Consider the following 22,918-nt stretch of genomic DNA (forward strand, 5'->3'; position numbering starts at 1 on the left):
ATACAATCTAAATTTTGCACCTTAATATTTATAATTGTCTTATTTAGAGAACTTTAAAAATAAACACTCATTTTTTTTTTCTTTAGAAAACATCCTAGTTAAGGAATAAATAAATAAATAAATAAATCACCCTTTTGGTTAAAAGAGAGTTTACATTTATTTCTTTAACCACTAGAGGGAGTCTTCATTGTCACGAAAGCCAGAAACCCAAGGGAAAAGGACTTTGGCTGTTTGAGAGCCATCAGTGACACATCCATTGTCTGTCCTCGACATCATGTGCAGACAGGGTAATGATGCTTAATTATATCAGGCACGTTATTTTTTGAAAAGAAATTTAGCGACATGGTTTTGTTGTTGTTCTCTTCAAATATGTACAACTTTCAAAGGATGATACAAACTTATAAAACACTGCCTTAAAATTAGGACTCTACAAAGAGAGACAAAAAGAGGGAAATTAGTGCTACCTGATCACTCAGTTTTAGAACTGGCATGTCATCTGGAAACAGAAACCTTCCTGCACCCTGCGAAACAGGCAGCAGCTGTGCCTCCTGCATCCTGACCTGCGGTAGCATCATCCTCAACCCTCAGGGATTTCCAGGGTGAGAGGGTAATCATGTCTCATGTCTGGTCAGTCCTCGGCCCCTCTTCTGAGACTGTCGAACAAGTGGCTTTGTGTGTGTATGGTCACGGAGCCCGTTTATAAATGAGAAGCCCGACTGAAAACACCTGTTCAGTAAACCTCAGCGTCGAGGAAGCAGGGAGCAGTAGGGTCGGCCATTCCTGCCTCGAGGTGCCTGGCTCCAGCCTGAAGTTTAAACAACAAACAGTTCGCGTGTTAGATTTCTACACTCTTGGTTGCCTGTAATGCCTTGCCTTAGTCATCATTACATTAGGTTCCATTCACTTCTGGATTGTTTTTTATTGACCTTGATGTTGGAAATCAGCCAGAGCGCCATGAAACAATGAGGGATCAAAAACTCACATTAGCAACTACAGAAACATAGACATTTAACGTTTATGTTTGCATTTAGATGGTGGTTTCTTTGAAATTCTAGAAGGCTATTCTATTATTCCGAAGTAAAACTTCACTCAGCAGGCCTGGTGGTCAATTCTAGTCCAGTGCTTCCCAAACTGCCTGGCGTAATCAATCAGTTCTCTTATTGCTTTTCCAATTTACTAGAGATCAATTCTTTCTTAAATTACAATAAAATTAAATGAGTAGAAAAGTGAAATAAAAAGCACCTGAAATACTATCTAATGTTATTATATTATCCAACATAAAACTATTCTTGAGTTGCTGTGAGAGTTTCTATGCACATGCCCGTCCATCCTGAGTCTCACTGTGGACAGCACAGGATGCATAGTTGTGATCCGGACCTACGCGGTCTGGCAAAGACTTTTGTTTCACTACAATGGCACTGAGGTGATGCAGGGCGAACATCAATGATCTGAAGATCCAATGTTTTGAGTATTCCTAAATCTCAGACTTCTCACGTGTTGAAGACTCCACAGCAACACACAGCCACACCTGATCTCACGCCTCTGGTGGCATCAGAAGGACATGCTTTGTTTACATTCACTTTTGGACTCTGCCTATAAAGTGCACGTGAAACTTGGGGGAACCTCATTCATATGTGAATATTTTAATACCTGAAAGAAATCCTAAACCTTTCTGCCAATTTGGATAAAGGATCAGTAACTCGTTTTGCTTTGCAAAATAATAAAACTTTACTAGAACCCCCTCCATATAGTTTGTGCCAGAGTCTATTTGTTGTGGGAAATATTTAAGAAGCCGGCACCATCTCGCGCTATACCCAGTTACTCTCTGCTCTGGCAGGCTGGCTTCGTTTTGCCACCTATTTTGCAGTTTTCTTGCTCTGTGGATTCTGCTCTCATTCCCAGCCACTCACCCTCTGTGGACAGTGGTCCCAAATCCCAGGAACCCAGTTAAAATCAAAACTCTAGAGGCTTGGGATTTAGAAGTCAGATTTATATCAGTAAATTCTCAATTCACAAGATGCCCACACAATAATTTCAGAGCCAATTGATAATGATACAAGCTGCCCACCTATATTAGAAAAGCTATTCCAATTATTCTATCCTTTATGATTCATAGCTACCTGTGGCTATTTAAAGCCACACGAAATCTGGATTATCTTCCTCTTGCTCCATCTTCCTTCCTTCTTTTCTTCTGTCTCTGTCTCTGAAACTCTTACCTCCACCTCCCTTTTCCCTGTCCACTCACAAGCTTCTTGTATTAATATTTAAATTAATTGGACAGGGAAAACTATGCAACATGTATTTAATAAAAATAAGGTTTCAAATGTTTGACTCTGAGTATATAATTGAGGGTTTTCATATCCTCTGGTGATATTTTATTCACATTATACTATAAAATGTTGTTTTGCTTTATTTTTTAAATGAGTTTGGGGTAAAAATGAGATTTTTTTATACTCATGAGATATTAAGTAAGAAAGAATCCAGACAGCATAGTAAAATAATATACTGAACATGTTGCTTTACTTTTCTTGGTTTTCAATTGCTCCTTTGAAATAGAGGTGATGGTGATTTGATCCTCCAACCCCCAGATAAGATCTATCTCCAGTGGTCTGAGAGTCAGGAGGCCAAGTGATATAATGCTTTTCCACTTATTGACACATGCTTAAGTGATGCCTTGTAGACCTCATTTTGCTTCAATTAGGAACTCATTGATCTCTCTGCCTTCATCAAAGGGTTGGTCACCAGTTACATGACACTAGTCAGTAGACCTTAGAGACGACAGGCATGTGACACTCACAGAAATTTGGATATGTGCATGACTCTTAGAGTGACATTGATTTTTCTTGAGTTCTCTTGAAGTAAGTATTCTAAGTAATCAATTTCATATACATTTTTTGGTCCTTTACACTTCATCTCCATTCCATTTCTAATTTTAATTTTGTGATTATTTTCATTCTTGTTTTGAAAGGTAGATGACACAACATAATAAAAAAATTAAGATGAAAAGATATTTTAAATGCCATATCTAAAGATAGTGCCATTTTCTTAGTGAGACTTCTCAGAACTGTGGGGCTCAGCATGCAGTTCAGCATTAAAGGAGTCTGGCCCCTGGAGATTCAGTGTCCCACTCCACTCTTCATCCTGGATAGCACACACATGTGCATAGGTATGACTGAACTCACGTGACCACAAACATGCACATATAAGTATATGCGTGAGTGCACAAACATAAGACTGCATGTGTATATACATATGCATGCATGTATGTGACTGTACATGTTCATGCACATGCCCGTGTACTCTAATGCATACAATATCCTAGCCAGGCCTTCAGGTTCTGCATGACAGTCCTCATCATCCTGGCTTCACCCCAGAAATGAGCATAATGGAGCTTTCTTTGTAAAACAGATTGCAAATGAGATCACAAGGTCATTGCCCTGAGAGCAGGGGGGCAGGAGGTCTTTGTGCTGTGGCGCTTGGCAGCACTTTATCTTCCCCAGCCTCTTCCCTCTCCAAGGAGACAGATTTGAACAGTTTGACTTCAAAAGTGAAACTCTGATAATTGAAATAGAAGTATGCCTCTCTCCCTGGCATATTGGGATCTTTTACTTTAACCCTTAAAGAGTAATGTGTGGCTTGAGAACTTTTGGAACAGCGTGGGGCTTTATCTATTTACCCATATGTACATTCAACCATCTATTGAGTTCTAACTGTGCTTTACATTGCTTGGGAATGCATATATGTAGGCAAAAAAAGCATACAAGAACAACAACAAAAACCCAAAATACAAGTCTTTCATGAAAAATATAGATGATAATTCAAGATGAAGAAATGACATCAAAGGACATTTTCTTTTTTGTTGTGTTTGATTTTATATCTAGTGTGAAAAAGTCAGGAATACAGGAAGAATACCACCTTGAGTTCATCTTTATCTTTACACAATTAGAGCAATGAGCCTTTCTGCTAACTGTCATCTGACTCCAACACTAAGACCTTCTTGGATACGTCTCTGGTCATTTTCTACTGGTTTTTGTGATGAGTGGTCTAGTGTTATTGATGGAAATGTGATCCAGGCTTCACTTCCATGCATCACAAACTGAGCCAACTTGCTGCAGTCTCAGCAACTGAGTTAACTTGTAAGTGGTCATCAACCACCCACAAAAGAATGGAAAGTGTACACATACAGTCTCACAGCAGAGACAGGCGACTGATGCCCACTTAATCATTTACAGTAGAGGGTGAATTATTCCAGAGTTTAAAGATTTCACATATTTGTCAGGGAATTATAGAGAGAACTTGGAGGTCACATCGGTCTTCCAGAGGCTTAGTGACTCAGAAGCCATGCAAAGTACAGTCTTCCAGCTCTTTGAGGCAGACCTATACTGTCAAAGCACTGTGTAATAATCTCTGTGAATAATTTCCTTGTATTTTGCCTACAAGGGGCCTCCATTAATACTAATGAATACTAATGTACTGTAACCTTTTGAGATTGAGCTTGGATATCTGTACTCCATACTTTCAAAACTTAAGTTGAATGGCAGTCCTCTGGGTGTTCTCTATCTCCATGGTGACCACAGGAAATATTGATCTGGAAAGGTACTCTGACCTAAGAACCATAGAATATAAGCCGTCTTAGTTGGTGTTTCACTGCTGTGAACAGATACCATGACCATGGAAACACTTACAAGGACAATATTTAATTGGGGCTGGCTTACAGGTTCAGAGGTTCAGTCCAGTATCATCAAGGTGGGGAACATGTCAGCATCCAGGTAGGCATGGTACAGGAGGAGCTGAAGGCTGCTAAAAGACTGACTTCTAGGCAGCAAAGATGGGGGTCTTAAGCCCACACCCACAGTGACACACCTATGCCAACAAGGTTACACCTCTTAATAGTGCCATTCCCTGGGCCAAGCATATACAAACCATCACATAATCCTTGCCTAGATTCTCCCCATTCTGCCTATTTGTGAGGTAAACCCAGAGAGAAGAGGTTCCACTGCCCACCCTCAACACTGATGATGCCATAACTGCTGGTACAGGAGGCAGACCTTGTTTGTCCCAAGTGGAGTAGAAGACAATAGAGAGCCTGAATACACCTAATGCATTCAGGCTTGACTTAGACAGCCATACTGCACTGCAGCTACCACTGCCTCATGGCCACCTTGTGTAAGTTGGATGCTTCTTTTCCTGGTAGCCTGACTTTTAACTGTGAGAAAAGGACCTCTTCTCCTTCTCTTCTCTTTCAGACCTTTGGAAGAGTTATGTCATTTGTGGTTGAATTTATGTAAAGAAATGAGAAATCCTAGGCATTTTGATCAAGTATACATATTTGACAAATTTTTCTATTACTTAAGGCTAGTTAAAATTCTAGCAGCTATGGATGCTGTCTCTGTGTTAAAATAATGTTGAGCACTGGCAGAACCGCTTTACTACCATTCCTGGGCTGCCTCTGCAGCTACCCGAGGACTGTTCCATCTCAGGCCTCGTTGCATCCAGAATAGATCCAGGATAGGTATATTCATGGGAGGAGAGGCTGTGAGTCACCTGACATGTATATGTCACTTTATGCATGTGAATTTCATTTTTTTTTCATTGAGAGGCCTACCACTAGTGCTTATGTGTGTATTTAGCCTAGAAAAAAATGTCTGGGCAGAAAAGGAATGCCTGGAAGTGTCTGTGTCCACACCCATAGCTACCGCCATAGACACATCTGAAGATTGAGAAGCAGGAAGCTACAAGGCGACATTGCCTGCTCTTTAAAATTCATTTTAAGTATAAAACAAGTTTTAGTGGGTGCGTTGTTCTGGTGCCCTTGGGAGTTATTTGAAGTTAATATTTTATTTATTTTTGATTTATTTGGGAATTTCAAATACCAGTACACTGTATTTGTCAAATTCCTATACCCTGCTGCCCTCCCCATGCTCCTGGGTCCCTCCACTATCCTCTATCTAGACAAGGTCATAGCATATAACATAGGCTGGCCTGAAACTTGCATTCCTCCATCCTCTTTAAATTTGAGAAATACTAATACATCCCATTTGTTATCAGCAGTAATTTTTAGACATGATAGGAAACAATAATTTAAGAATGTAAGAGTCATGTCAGTACCTGTCTTCAAGGTACACTAGAAACTCAAGTGTTTCCACTTTCTTCTAAAATATGCGACAACCTGACTTTGTTTAATATTTCTAATAGAATGTTTTCTCATAATCATATACTTGTTTTTAATTTGTTTCTATATTGCTGGGGTTCACGCCCAGGACTTTGTACATACCAAACAAGAATTCTGCTACTGAGCCCCAGCCCCAGGCCTGGACTCTTTGAGACAGGTTCTCTTCTGTGTTTCAGGACACACATTGTTCTAGCCCCCACCTCTCAGGTGCTGGGAAGATAGACAGGAACCACAATGCCAGCTGCTGGCTCGTTAATTCTGCAGGAAGTCAAGCACTCAGAACGTCTTTAAGGATTTGACAAATGCAAGATGTGATTCTCTTTTTATGTAAGCATATATTTTTACGGGAAAAACACAGCCATATTCTACTTAAAGCCTTTTCCAAAGAGCAGGATTGTCATTTGGGACTTAGAGTCCTATACAATCATTGCTCAGTTGGACTCTTGGGTAGTTAGGAACCATAAATAATCCACAGAAACAATAGCTAGTTTGATATGAACTGATCCAATGCAAAAGCAACATGGAGAAAGAAGCTCACTGTGATATTTGTGATTGGGGGGGGGGGAGGATACTTTCAATAAGCACTTGCATAAGGCATTGTAAGTATAGCTTCCTTCTGATTTTTAAAATAAGTTAGTTCAATGGCTGTGTTATAGGGGTTGGAGAGGTGGCTCAGGCTCCTCTTCCAGACTACCTGTGTTCAGTTCCCAGCACCCACGTAACAGCTCACAACTGTTACTAACTTCAGTTCCAGGGATCTGGCACCCTCCTCTGTCCTCTAAAGGCTCCGGGCACACAATCAGTGCATTTAACATATGTGCAGGCAGAGTCATACTCACAAAATAACCATAGATCTTTTTGCAATCAAGGATGCTTTGTACTTGGTAACAATGTTTTTGAAAGGCAAACGATTACAGCTACTATTTTATAAAACTAACATTAAGAGGTAATGCACATATCTTGAATTTAATGGCAAGTGCTCAGAGTTTATTCTTTCAAGTAAACAGTATTTTCCACTGGCACTGAGACCAGAATCCCAGGACCTGGCTGGTAGCTGAAGTGTGCTCTTCAGAGCCACAAGGGGGTGCACTGAGGTGAGCCTTTCCAGGGGTTTCTGCTATCTTTAAGGTCTAGCATCAGACCTGGCTCCTAGTTTCCTTTCAAGAAGGCTTTATTGCTAATTAAGAAAACACAAAAGAAAGACAAAAAGGAGGGAAGAGGGAAGAGAGAGCCTGAGATGGAATCCCTTCCAACGATAGCTTCAATGCTTTATCTAGTAACTGTAGCCCCTACAGTGACATAGAAAGATGAATAAAGCGTAGAGTCAATGGTCCAGCCTGCACGTTGGGTTTCATGTGTAGATGTTTGATGACGACATTCCCAAGTGCATGCTGAGTCAGGAAGTAGATTTATGCTGGCTACCAGGGCTTAAGGCAGAGGAGACTGTGGCTGAGCATTAACTCAGTTTCCAGTGTCTTTATTCCGGTTGTGAAACAGATTGAGAGGAATCTGCAAGCCTAGGACATGGACTAGGAGGAAACAGGACTTGAAAGATGATAGGGGAAGATGGAATACCATTCTGTCTCCAATCTGAAATGGCTGGCCTTAGTTAGCCACTGCCTCAGACCAAAAAGAATCCTGCCAGTAACGTGGCTTGATGGGTAGAATCTGAGAGAGATGATTAGAGCTGGAGTCAGGTTTCCATGCTTCTTTTTGCTTTCACGGTGTTGAAAGCAGATGGAGCTCTTTCCTAGCTATACAGAGGGAGGTTGACAAATACTCAGAAGCTTTCGGGTGTCCACTTGGTTTTCTCAGAGGCAAACATGAGGTTTGAGTGTGTCTGTTAAGCACCATGCGCTTTGAAGTACTATCATATCTTTTGTTCTGTTTGCAGGATTTCAAAGTTTTTCAAATGAGTAAAAATATCAAGTGTAAACTTCAATCTTTCAATTGTATATACAATGCATTACAAGGTTGTGTGATAGTCAGCCCTGTGTAATTAGGGGACATTCTCATCCATACAAAAGTCATGTCGTCTTTCCCTTGGAGAGTCACTACTAATCTAATTCCTGCTTCTACACATTTGCCTGTTGTGGACATAATATAAAAATGGTGTCACAAGTTATACAGCCTCTGGAGCCTGCCTTTCTTCATTTAGCCTAGCAGTTTTCAAGGTCTGCATTTGTATACTTCACTTGAGTAATTCATTCCTTTTTTAATGGCAGAATCCCCATGCACATACATACTTGAGGCATTGTGGATATCTTGTTTCTAATTTTAGCCACTTTGAATGATGCTGATATGAATTTTGTGTTAACCTTTTCTATGGATACCTGTTTCCTTTTTCATTTGGTTAAATAACTAGAAGTAGAATTACCAAGTTATTTGGTAATTCCCTGTTGAGATTTTGAAAGATGTACCAGAATATTTCTCCCAGTGGCTGCCTATTTTACATTTTCACCAGCAGTGTAAATAGGCAAGTGCTTCCTTCCCCACACCCTTGCCAATGCTTGTCAATGTCTACTAAGACTAACATCATTTTGCTGTTGTTTTGCTCTGCCTTGTCTTATGATGAAAGATAATAAGCACCTTTATGTGTACTTGCTGGTCATTTGTACAATTTATGCAAAAATGTTTGTTTTTATGCATCTCTGGATTATTTAAGAAACAAAAATTAAGCAATAAATAGCTGTGCATGGTGTTATATCCCTGTTATCCCAACACTCAGGAGGCTGAGGCAGGAGGTTTGGGAGTTTGAAGTTAGCTTCAGTTATTTAGTGAAGGCACAGATAAAATAAAAATAAGGCTGTCTCTTATCCTCAATCCACCAAGTGCTGTGCTCATCCATCACCTGATGGCAGTCGCTTATCAAGGGACATTTCTAGCAACTTTTGAATGAAATCATCCCTGAACCCTGAAAACCTGATCATGACATATACATATATATACAGATATATATATGTATATGTATATATATATATATAGTGTGTGTATATGTATATATATTGAAATAAACTTATTTATTATGTGTCTAGTACGCAAACAAATATAGCTTATTAGCATTCCTACTGCTTAGAGAGTCTATTACCTCAATTGTTAAGATAATAAGAATGATAACAAGCCAACTGTGTATTGTTATCATTCCTGGGTTACAGATGGAGAAACTGAGGCAACAAGAGATTAAGGCCTTTGCTCAATGTCACACAGTTATAAATGAAGCTTGGTTCTAGATGCTTCCCTTTAAGGACCTGCTCTATGCTTCCTATACTATGTACTTCACTCAGAATTGATATTGAGGATAAGAAATTCCCATTGCCAGTCTTCTACCTGCTTCACCCATCATTCTATACAATGGGAAAAAACATAGCATCTTCCCTCATGGGGTTTCCCTTCTAGTAGACAGGCACACCATTACCCATAAGCAGAGAGAACCATTACTGAGGCAAAGGAAAAGAAGAAGGAATATGGATGTTTGGAGTGTCCTTATAGGAAGTCAAGGAAATCTTTTCTGAGAATCAGTGACAAGAATGAAGTGAAGCCCAGTGTCTGGAAGAATAGGATTCCAGACACCAGGACCTGCATGCGTGTGCACAGATCTCATAAAGAGATTCTGACCAGTAGGCATTAAGAGCCCAAAGAAAGATGCAAGTCCATATCATTTGGTGAGGATCATCATCACATATTGAAAAACATGGTACTGGTGATTGCATCATTGTCTCAGCTTCATGGAGTGTATTTACATAACCATGAGGGCTAGTTCCTTACTACATGAGACAGTACCATGAGCCTACTGACATATTTAAAACAATGTTGGCTGAAATGTAGCTACATAGCACATGCCAACATCGTATGCCTTACATCCCTTATTTGTTTACTTATAGGAGAGGCACTGACCTTAGTGAGAACAAAGACAGAAAGAACCATTAGTAGATAATGCACCTAAGCATCATCAGGGTTTGCTGCCGAGAACTCCGTGGAACAGGAGAAGGGAAGGATGACTTTAAAAAGCAACTTACCATTCACAAAACTCAACAGTTAAATGTTGCTTCAAAATTTAATTTCAATCTAAAAATCTGGGAAAGAGTAAAAGCAGGCAAGAAGATCATCTGTGCCTTTCCAGTGTGATATATGCATCTCATCCGGATACTGCCACCATCTTACCACCTGGTTGGAGTTGTCAAAGGGCTCCTGCAGTGGTTTCTTGTGAATTTTGAGACATTTCAGACATTTTTTTCACTATACGCATAAACAAAACCTGGTATGTTATTTAAAAAAAAAAAAAGGTCTGATTCTGTATGTTTATTCAAAATGAGGCAGAAATCTCAAAGAAAGGGGTAAGGCAGAGGTCATCATGTTACTCTCTTAAGAGAAGACCAGGAACAATGGAGCTCATGGATGGAAGAGCAGAAGTGACCATGCTAAGAATATGAGGGTTTGTTGGGGAGGGAGACTGGAGGTTAGGTGGGCTGAGAGAGCAGGGGCAGCACTGGAGTGACTGAAGTGTGCTCAGAGAAGAGAAAGAGGACCAGATTGTGACGATCTGGTGTAGCATGCCTGAGATACCTCCTAGCAGAGGTCAGAGAAGCAGGTCACAGAAGGGCCTGGAGAGGAGGCTTAGTCTTCCTAAGGGAGACAGTTTAATGGGAAAAGTGAAGGAAAAGAGCCATTTTCCTCACTAAGGAAAAGTTATACAAGTTACTAACAACAACAACAACAACAACAGAATACCAAATTAAAAATTAGAAAGCATGCTAAATGTTGGAAAACATGGCAGTTTCTAATTTTACAACATGCATGTTGTAGCCCAGGTCTCTTATCTTTGTCAGGGCTAAGTAGTTACAAGAGGATGAGGAGATCAAGACTACCTAGACCATATCTCAAAAAAAAAAGATGAGCCATCTGTGTGGATTCACTGAGGTGGACTCTTGCTGCTAAAGAATTCTGTTTCTCTCAAAGCAGCAAAACCTACTTATGAATCAAGAAAATGTTTTTGAAGTTTTTCTCCACTTGCTCACGCAGTGAAAACCCCAAGGAAGGATTTGTGCAAAGCTTTGACGTTCAGAGGGCCTCGATAACTACACAAGTTTAAAAGGTGCTTAGTAAATGTTCAACACACTTCTGTAGGTGCATATTACCTTCTTACATAGGCCTGCTCCATTGTACCCAATCTGTCAGAGGCTGGCCAATCAACAATTAGTAATGATCTGCTAATGAGGTGGTTCAGCAGATAAGACTGATTGTTATACAAGCGTGAGAATCTGAATCTGAATCCACAGTACATGCAGAAATGCTGGACATGGCCATGTGCCTATAATTCCTGCACAGTAGGGAGTCAGAGATAAGAGGATCATTCTCTGGTATGTCTACGTACAATAATACTCACACATACACACATGTGTGTATCTCTCCCTGTCTCTGTCTTTCTCTCTGCCTCTCTGTCTGTTTCTTTCTCTCTCTGTCTGTCTCTGTCTCTGTCTCTGTCTCTGTCTCTGTCTCTGTCTCTGTCTGTCTCTCTCTCTCTCTCTCTCTCTCTCTCTCTCTCACACACACACACACACACACACACACACACACACACACACACAATTGATGATGGAAATCCACTTCTGCAAGTAAGAGGAATGAGTAGAGACTGAGATCAACTCTTTACCTCTCATGCTGATAGATGAATTTATGTATGTACAAATGAATGGATAAATGAATGAATGAATGAATGAATGAATGAATATGTGAATTGGAAAAGAGTATAATTATGAAACTAGTGTGTTGTTTGATTGCTTTAAGAAAGTTGATTTTCAAGTGCAAGGTGGAGTTTTATGACACTGAATCATAAAATGTACCTAGCCTGCCCCTTAGAAACTATGAATACACAAGCACTGTCATGTCTATGAAACCATTGTATAAAAGCTCTTTTCTCGTGGAATAAGGTAGCCTATGCAGTCTCCATCATAGTGGAATAGTGTTTTCTGCAGCATCACCTGCCTGTGCCCAAACATATGCTTGTTACATGTAACCTCATGTAACCTGAAATGGGAGTTTTCTTTTAGTTTCCTGTGCTTAGAATGGGCATCTCCAGAAGCAACTTCATGACCATACAACAACAGTAGCTTTACTCTTTCAAAGTATGCTAACAAAAAGCCTCAGCTTGGCTTAGCATAGGTCCTGTGCTATCAAGGAGCATGGAATGGCTATAGATAAGACTAATTGTGTTGTATATGTTTGGGGAGACTATTTGGCCTAGGCTTCAAATATGGGTCCTATTTGAAGAAGGCTCGTGAGGTCCAAGAAGCTCACAAGAAACACATAGGACATGAGACAGAGTTTATGTAAGAAGTAACTAAGAGAAAGGCCATTCTTCAAGGATCCCTGCAAGTTGTGCAAGCATGACAGAGATGTGATTCCATGGTCTAGTACTAGCTTCATATTCCCAAGGCCGTGTTTGGTGTCCCCCATGGCAAGAAGGAAAAGTTTTCAGTGCTACATCAACCTTTTTAGTCTTGTGGCCATGAGAACTCTAACATGCCCCCCTCTCATTGACTGAGGGCCTCAGTAGACTCAATCTTAAAATATATAGACAGTTGGCATGTGAAAGGTCATGCAGAGGTTGCTCAAACTTTGCTTTTCAACAAGTAGAAATTTGAGTGGAGCCTCAGGCTACAAGTGTGAAAAGACTCACCCATAGTCTCTGATAGTGAGGAAGTGTACAGTTCAAATGAGGTTACTGTAAAATGGGGGGTGAAAGCAAACCAGTCCAGCAAGGGCTTAGGGCTGAAGCCCCTCTCTAGGGCCACGTAGAATTCAGAGCAAAGGTAGGTGCCTGAAGAACAAAGTTAGAGCAAAATGTATGAAACAAGTGTAGAAACAAAATTATTGAACTAGCTATTATTACAAGGGCTGGAGACATGGTTCAGCAGGTAAGAACATTTGCTGTTGTTCCAGGAGATCTGAAATTCGGTTTCCTCAAGCTGGCCTACAAAGGCTCCCCCATACTCTTACATATGCACATAAATAAAAAAGTGAAATTATGACTCAGTCATAGTAGTTCCATCATTAACCTTGGGAAGTGACCATGACAAACAATGAGATTCTGACATTGTCATATAATAGTAATAAAAATGATAGCAATTAGCATCTTTGAAAGCCAGACAGCCTGCTAACTGCTTTCTAACAGTGATCTCATTTGGCAGAGCAGATTTTGTATTTGGTTTACATGAACACATAGATCTTAAGCAATCTTTTTTACATAAAGCAATGAAAGAGTGCATGCTTGCTTTTGTAAGTTTCTCTCATCACATAACCTTTGGGGGATATTCTGATAAAATCTTAATTTCCTGACATGTGATGACTTTAGATTAGATTTTTAATGTGACAGTGATATGGCTTTTATGGCCTGTCTTACTCAGTTGTTTGAGAGTGCTCTGCTGAGCTGCCAGTGCAGTACTTGGTCTTAATTGTCATTTGCCTGGAAGATGGCTAATATAATTATCAGGACATTATTGCCTCTCCTTACTATATTCTACTTATCTCATTTCTGCGTTTTGAGGGAAAGAAATTCTAGTTCACATTTCTTTAAATATTACTAGAATCTAAATGACCACTTATATCCTAGTGCTGCATGCTGGTCAGCCTTAGGGTTCAGGCTTCTTCTCCCTCTTAGGAGTTTTGATTGTCCAGTGAATAACTGAGACTACTTGGTTCTGAGTTTAATGGGAATTTGGGTAGGCATATTGTTCAGCACGCATGCTGTCACCGTGTATATTTTTCCTGTAATTCACAATCTGTATTTCCATTAGGTTAATAACAAGCTTCATTTAAAATACGTGTAAATAGATTTTGTCTAGTGAGCTTTTTGGTTAGGATTCCTGAATTTTTTGTTTTAGCATCATTATGTGTTGCTTCTACATTGGAACAAAAGCCCCCACATGTCGGTTCATCAACTGACAATACCAGTTTTGTCTCTTAATTAGAAAGGAGAATAAAGCTGTTTAGGGGTGTCAATAAAATGACAGATGCATCATTAGCAGGCGGCTATGGTGGATCAGTTCTGTGCAAATACTTGGAATGGAATTAATAGGAATTTAGCTAGCACATTTAAATTGGAAGCTTGGGGGAAAAGGCACTGCTTTAATTCAGTGCAGTAGTCAAAAGAAATGGCAACAGACGACCATGAACTGAATTAAGAATGCAAAAGAATCAAGCTGAAATTGAATATATATTACTAAGATTTTTATATACCATTAACATATCACAAATGAGCCATTATGGGTGTTCTATGATTAATTTATTTAATAAATATTTATTGAGTGTCTACTATGTGCCAAACCATAAATTAAGAAAATGTATAAGCCATAGTCCAGACACAATATGTTTGTTCCATATTTTTAGTAGGATGAAATTTTAGTTCAGCCATGAGCATTTGAATAGGTCCTTCAGAGGTTTTGTATTAGGTGGTCTGACTCTATATATAAAACACAGGTCATGCACGACCATTTAAAGGAGAATATCACTGAGTTTACATTTCTAGAGTAGCTGCCTAGCTCAACAAGTACAGATAAGAGGGTGTATTCCAGTATCATATACCTGTGATGCCAGATCCTGAGAGGCCAGAAAGTGTTCATTCAAGAGACTGCAGCTTTTTGTTCCTCTCCCTGATTATAACCCTAGTCCTTAAAACTGCACCTTCATGCAGGAGTTCCTCTGAAATATTGCCTATTGGTGGTTGACAATAGTCCACTGGAGCTGAAAACAAGAAGTCTGATAGACAACTTAGAACAAACTTACCCATCAACAGGAATAGAGACCTGAAGTTTCCTTTGAATTCTCTGACTTCTTATTGCTTGTGTCTCTGCTGTTCTATGTCCCTTAGGGGAGTGAGGATAGAAAAGTGATATAACATACCTGAACTCTTCAAGAGCTCTGAGTTTAGCTGTCCTGAGCCTAGTGACTCCAATCAGAGATCTCTGCAAGAACATGCCCAGCATCCCTGATTTCTAAGGTTGGCCTTCGCATTTATTTGCACAGGGGATTTTCTGTAAATCTCTTCAGGGAAAGTGCATAGGCCATTGCTCAGGACCGAATTGTGCAAGGCTTTCTGTATCCCTACAAGGATGCCTGGGGATGTGCATGCTCTGAAGCACTGCCTAGCACACTGTGCTCTCCCCCTGCCTGTGTCTCAGGGCCATAACTCATGAACTTGACACTCAGAAAGGTTTTTAGTCTGCTTTCTGTATGGTAAAATCGGGTTCTGATTATTAAGTAGCAATCAGTAGTAATTATTTTTAGTATTTTAGTTTTCTAAATGGAAATTTCAATATTATAGATAATATACATGATTAAATTTGCCATGAATGAACAAATATCCTGATTTATCAAACAAAAATAATTCATACTACAGTTTTAATTCTCATCAATTTGAGTTTCAATGTAAATAAAATTGTGGATTTAATAGGATGAGTGTATGGAAATTCAGGGTCTGTGTCCTCCCATTGCAATCTTCCTGTGATTAGACTTACCTAGAATCCACTCTTTAAGCAAGGTCTAGAGGAAACTGCTGGGTTAGAAAAATGAATTACAATCACAATGAGTATAAACATTTACTTTTTAAACTTATCACGTTAAGTTTGCTTGCCTAGAAATGAGGTTCACCACTGCACATTATATGTAGATGGCATTAGAGCTTGACTTTATACCTTATTCCTTATGCTACAGCCCTCTTCCACTACCCATCTTTCCATAGTCCCCTCCTCTATTCCTGTACCATCTCCCTGCTCCTTAAGGTCTCTCTTCACTGCCTCTGTCATGCTTTCCTTTCTGCTCTCATCATACACACACACACACACACACACACACACACACAGTGGGGAGGAGGGAGAGAGAGAGAAAGAAGGCAAGCAAGAGAAAAAGCAAGAAGAGAGAGGGAAATGGGGAGAAGAGGGAGGGGGAAAGGCACATGCCACTAACTCATTCTCAAACAGCTACACGATCACCCTTGAAGTGAATTTCTCTGGCTGAGCCTGGCTCTATCAGAAGAGTTGGCTGTGTAACTGGTGACATCCAAAATTAAACTGCATGCAGAATGCTGTGTCCATGAATGAAAATGTACGATTTTTTTGTCTTATTTTACATATCCCCAGGAATTGTTTAGATCTTAGGTCAGTGTAAGATTTTAATATAGAGCATTTTTTTTTTATGTAACACAATTTGGAATCATTGGTGCATGGTGATAACAAAAATAAAACTGACTTTTAGTAGTTTTATCACTGTTGGGAAGGTCTCTGTAGCACTGCCCACATTATCGCCTACATCCATGGTAAATGGACCACATACACGTTGTTTCCCTTGATATATCACTGTACTCAAATCTTGGCTTCTGCATGTGTGTGTAAAGCCATCTAACCATAGAAATGGGATTTCATTCAGACAGACCTTACACAGACCCTGTGCAGATCCCAATCTCTGTTCATCGCCTCCTTGTCTGGTCCATGTGCTGCCACAGTATGTGTCTCTTTCTGGCTTGCCTGATGCCTTGACTTTCACATATCCTCCTCATAGGATACCACCTCCTTGCCTCTTTGTCTTTATTGGCACTGATCTAATGTTATGGTACCATCAACTTATTCTGCCTTTTGCTTTTTTCTGTGCCTACCTGGCATTATTTGCTGTTTTAGACTCGTCGGGATGCAATCTATTTACTTGAGTTTGAAACTCAGAGAGTGCATAGTAGTAAAGTGATGAGTGACCCATTATTTCTATCAAGCTTTTTCTAATGGGTCTGTGGGTGAAGGTGGGATATAATTTTGCTATAAGCAGCTGAGACTATTGGGAATTTCACCAAACAGGAGCTAGAAACAAAGAAACTGTCAATGGTCCAGTCAATTTAATCCATCTTTCATTCCATGAGAAAGTTTTAAGCATGACATAAATTTCATCTCTGAACAGATTGTGTTCTCGGCAAGGCAAGGTGTGAAAAGAGATCCTCAACCCATGGCTCAGGGTCATCTGAGTTTTAAAGAGTTCCCATGATTGTCTCATGTCAGGCAGATGAATAATAATCTCTCAACATGGAACCCTGGCATTGCCTCTCTACAGTTCTACAAGTGATTTTCACCATGCACCAGACCACAAAGCTCAAGTGTCAAATTATATACCCAGTGTCGAGTCTGCAGTGAAAATGGACCCAACTAGAAAGAACTGTGACTTAGGAATCATCCATGACCACTGAATGTTTAAATCTAAAAAGAAATTAAGAAGGCTGAGGGTCAGGGGACAGCAAACAGAAACAGTTCAATGCAAAATGCAACAGTGATTGCTTACCCCATTCAAGCAGTAGGACTGTGGAAATTCACCCTCACTGCAGTCATGGTGTCCCACCTGTGGGCACGGTGCGTGGTCAGCAGCCAGATTAGTCAGACCACAAGATGGGTAGCACGCCTGGAAGAGGTGTGAGGGGAGGCTTAATGGAAAGGTAGGTATTGGGGTGCTGCTGTACCTACCTTCCCATCATCCTCTCTGCATAGTCTGCCTCTAGTGAAATAAGCTTAGAATAAGCTTTCCTGGGCTTTCCCTTGTCATTCCAAGTTTGTATATTTTTCATATTTGTAACAGGGATTTAAAAACAAACAAAAAAAACCATGAGGATTCTTGCTTTGTAGCCTGGTAAGGCTTGGAATACTTGATGTAGACTGGGCTGGCCTGAAACTCATAGAGAACTGCCTCCCTCTACCCTGCTGAGTGTAAGAATTAAAGTTTTAGCTGTTTTGAAATATCAGAATGTTTTCTGTCCCATTTTCATCCCAACCAGTTCCTGATACTGTACTTTATTCTAATTCCCTCACTTGAAATCGTATTTATCTCACAGACATTTTGCATCAGCTAAAACCTTGTTTACTCTGCAATATATCATTGTCCATACAAGCTACCTCCAGATCACAAGTCCTTAACTTCTGTGCCCCATATACTATGGTGAACTTTGTAGTCTTTATTTTCATTGTAAAAGATTTTTCTCTAAATCTCGTATTTGGGGTGAAGTGGTTAAGTGACCCCAAATGTCAAACCGGGAATGATAGTATCTCTGCCCTGTAATCTCCCTGCCATAACTGATTGTCCATGAAGGTGACCTGTGGTCATTAACAAATATTTAAATAGTTATCATTGTGCAATAAAATCATACCAGTCACAATTTATAAACATTGCTATGCAGAACATTTTCTGAGAGTTTCGGCTATACAAAGCTGACTCATTCAAAATTTGACATATTTCTATGTTCCAAAACAAAGCTACTGCCTTATTTTGAATTAGTGTAACGGCTTGTTTCAGGTGGACCTGAATTTCAATTAGCAATGGATTTCTGAAAGCCAGTTTCTCTGCATGATGCTTTTATAGACTACAAAATGTTGAAAATATCGTGCTTCATTTCTGCAAGGGAAAAAATGCCCCATTTTCTTTATCTGTCCTCTCCTTCATTTCTTCCTCTCCCCCTGCCTCTCTCCCTCTCTTCCCTTCCCTTCCTTTTTTTTTTTCTTTTTCAGAAAGTACAAGGTGAGAGGAAAATCAGCTGTATATCAGTATCACGACTTAGTGCCATCCGCTATTGAAAAGCATTCCTGCTTGCTGTCTCATGCACACATTCCTTCAACAAATACATCTCAACCATGTACATCAGACATGTTGTCAGGCACCAGGCAGTCAAAATATACCTGACACAGAAATCAGAAATCTTCCTGTGTACTACAGCATGGCTGGCACCAGTGAAAGGTGTGCACACTCTACTCTCAGCCTGGGGAACAGTCTCGAAAACAGAAACGACAGAGCAACAAAAGCAAAATGAAAATGAATTTTTACGATATTTGTCTCCTTGTGCATTATAGATATACTCGGTACTCAGCTGTTAAACCCAGCAAAACTTCCATTGCTTTAATTAATTTCTTTGTGCTGATTCTTCCTGGTAAGCCTTAATTTTAACAAAGTTAATTAGGTTGAAGATTAAAAATCCCATTAGTGTCGATCATTCACTTCCTGGCTCTGTCAACAATGTAGTAAACCCTGCTCAGTTCCAGAGGGGCAAGGAGCAAAGAGAGCAGTCAGTGGGCTGATTGGCATTTTTTAGAGCCAGGTGCTCTCTACAGTCTCTAAGGCTTCCAGTGGTCATCAGCTACCAGCTACAGCTTAAAATATATTTTGTTCTTTTGTAGACACATCTTTCAAACCAATGGCTGTCTATTTTCTGAGTGGTGTTTGGCAACAGTCACACTCTGAAAATCTCTTCCCATCTACTCTGGTTATCTAATTTGCAGCTTTGCAGGACATAGATTTTTAATCAAGGAACTGTTTCTACTGTCACCCTATCCAACTGTTTATTATGCCTAAGGACTCAGTGCTGGCTAATATCTCACTCAGAACAGGAAAGAATAAACAATTAATAGAATCATGAATTACTCACAGGTCATAATTCTGTTTTAAAGTGATGGTGTGTTTGAATTATGCTGTCTGCCTTGGCTCCCACACTTGACTTACAATACAAAGAACAGCTAAAATGTACACTTCCTATTACGATCTGATCCCAGGGAATGGCTATGGTGCTCATTTGTCAGCCATACAGAAAGAGAAGGGAACCCTATCCAGAGTGACGGTACCCAAGCTGCAGTCTTGACACCATAGCACTTAACAGCAGAAACCCCATAATGGAGAAGAAGCTGAGGGCAAGTAGAGATGATAGGAGCCATTTGCAGTCAAGTTCAAAGCATACTACTTTCTGAGCAGTTGAAGGCCAGAGGAAATTAGGTCAATGTTTAGCACTGGATAAAGAAAGTACATGTTGTGAAGAAAATAGACACTCTAGGAAAGTCATTTCAAAACCAATGAGAGGGCTACCCTATAAAACTTGTCTGTGATGCCAGTATATGGACAAGGTAGAAAGTTACCAAGAAACTGGAACCAATGGGAAGGCTAGGCAGTGAGCTTGAACCTTCAGAGAAGGCGAATATGCTTGGCAGAGAAGAGATACAATGCTTTATATATAATTTTCTGCACACAATGAGTCATCTAAAACCTGGCTTCCTAAAAATCCACTGATATGTTGCCTGAAGTATATCTCCTCAACTACACCCTGTAAATCCTGACCACATGCTTAGCATATTGTTATCTGTTGATAAATGTGTTGCTTGCTCTTGGTAATATTATAGTAGTTTGTAGAGCCTTAGATAGAGCAATTAGCTGAGTCCACTGAAGGATGACACACGTAACGTGGAAAAACCATGATTTCTGTGGATTCTTACAGCGATACTCTAGCATAGGGTAAACTCAAAAGAAACAGCTTTCTCTTAAGAATTTATTGACCAGCCTAGGTAGTTTCTACTTGAAGAATAGAAATACCTGCTCCTGGTATGAAAAGGTGGGTCTTTTTCAGGGAAAAAAAAACATGTGCTTAAGATCATCATTGTGGAAGAAAAGGATCAAAATTATCTGTGTGGTCCATTTTCCTTTGGAAATAGTCTGATTCTAAATACTAAACAAGTATTTTTCAGCTGTACTTAAAATATATCCTTTTCCCTTCCTTTCCATGAAACAAAACAAAACAACACGGAGAAGAAAGAAAAAGGAAATAAATTAGTGGGATGACTAGTCAAATAGTGGGAATTATGAACAAAGGAGTAGGATTAAGTCTTTTCTTCTTGAATAATAAACTTATGGCCTGGTAAGTTTCTGGTGGAGGTTTTATAAGTTTATGCTTTAAAATAAAAGAAAAATAGATAAACAGGAGACAAAATAGGGACACAAAGGGTGCTTGTTCTGCCTCGTTCATTGTTCACCACTATGTTGTATCTACACTGTTTTCCAATTAGTGCAGGTTAAAGCAATTGCATACTTAAAACGACTTAATCAGTCTCCTCTGTTCATTAATCAAGTTAGAAATCAGATCCTCCAGCTCTGAGTGGTGTAATTTCAGCTTGGAGCCAAGACTCTTCTTATTAAGGTACAAAACTTGGCTTGTTTCTTAGTTACCTGAAATTGGAATAGCCAGTTTCCCTTAAGATTACATTATTAATACATTCATTATTTATTCCAAATAATTTATTATGCTCATACCATGTAAATCTCTTTATAAACAATGTATGGGAGAAAGAAAAACAGTAATGCCATTCCTGTTTGCATATCAGTGCTTTGAACAGCCGTTCCCTGACCTCCAGGTCTATGTAGCTCCTTGGCCACAGGCAGTCAGATCAGATCTGTCACACTATGCTTTCTGTACAGCCTGGTCACTGTGTTTCTTTGGGTTAGTGATTTGTTTAAGTAGTGTTTACTTTCCCCTAGGAGAAAGTCAGTGATGTGACGCTACAGCATCCTCTACTGACTGGGTTTCACAGAGAATACAACTAATAGAAAATATATACACATGGGTGCTCTGAGTGTGCATGTATTTTATATTAGCTTATATGATTTGCCATAAGGCATTAGCTCAAGAGACTGCAGGAAGTTTCAAATCCAAGCTCCATAGGCTGGCAGGCTGAAAGGAGTTTATAGGAAGCCTTGGGGCAAAATTTTACTTTTCAGGAGAACCCAATTTTGCTTTTTTAAATTTCTTTTTAACTGGCACAATAAAATGATTGTATGTATTTGTAGGATGACATGTGAGTTTTTGATATAATATGCATAATATTTATATCAAAGCACATCTATAGTCTCATGTATTTATCACTTTTTTAAGATGAGAACTTTCCAAAAGTCCTTTCTTGTAACTACTTTTTTAAACATCCAGCATATTATCATCATCTCACATCACCTCCCTCTACCCCAGCACACCAGAACTCCTCTCTGCCTAGCTGTATCTTAGTGCATGTCGACCAATACGTTGATATGTCTCTCTTAACCCCCTGCTTTCCTTCCTTGTTCTCTCTTCTCTTCTCTTCTCTTCTCTTCTCTCTCTCTCTCTCTCTCTCTCTCTCTCTCTCTCTCTCTCTCTGTCTCTCTCTCTCTCTCTCCACTCTCTCCCCTCTCTCTCTTTGTCTGTGTGTGTGTGTGTGTGTGTGTGTGTGTTTGTGTGTGTGAATGTTCATGTGTATATGCCTGTACAGGTGCATATGGAGGCAAAAGAAGAACCTATGGTCATTTTCCAAGTGTCATGGCCAGCCTGCATGTCTTCACCTCCCCATTGCTAGAATTGAAAATATGTACCACCATGCCCAACTTTTTTTACATAGGTCCTGGGGATCCAGCCCAAGTCATCTTGCTTGTAATTTACTAAATGAGCTCTCTTCAGATTATTTGATTTTAAGGTTTTTAGTTTATTAGAGAGTGCTCACCCATATCCGCAAGGATAATCTCTATCACTTAAAGTGAACCAAGTGTAGCTGTTCACCACATCTACAAAATGCTGTCTCAGAAACACATGGATTCATGATTGGCTAACTGACTTGGTCCTGTATCCATACTGATATATTAACTAACATCTGTTAGTTAGGAGAGTGTGCATGGTACAACATCAGTAATGTTGTCAGATCCCTACTAGTTAACTTATTGTATACTCCATAAACGACCCCACAAAATAAGACTGACATTCTTATGCTTGTCCATAGGGGCAGGAGGCTGATGCATTCCTTTACAAGAAAAACTTAAGCCCCAAAACTGAGCAGTATATGGCTCAGAACTAAAATAAGCATCATAACACCAATTTTAAAAAAATCAACAGAAATCTAGAGGAGGGAAGAGTCTTGTGAGTGCAATGAATGAGAAGAGCCCCTTTGCATGTGT

The 22,918-nt window shown here is 39.7% G+C and overlaps 1 protein-coding gene across 3 annotated transcripts in view; it reads left to right on the plus strand.

Moving 5' to 3' along the window:
* Cyp7b1 (cytochrome P450 family 7 subfamily B member 1) overlaps positions 1 to 22,918 on the plus strand; it is a 181,542-nt gene that overhangs the window by 89,344 nt on the left and 69,280 nt on the right. The window lies entirely within an intron of this gene.

The sequence above is a fragment of the Mus caroli genome, unplaced genomic scaffold (assembly GCF_978045245.1).
Source record: "Mus caroli unplaced genomic scaffold, Mus_caroli_1 scaffold_3, whole genome shotgun sequence".
In the NCBI taxonomy this organism is placed as follows: Eukaryota; Metazoa; Chordata; class Mammalia; order Rodentia; family Muridae; genus Mus; species Mus caroli.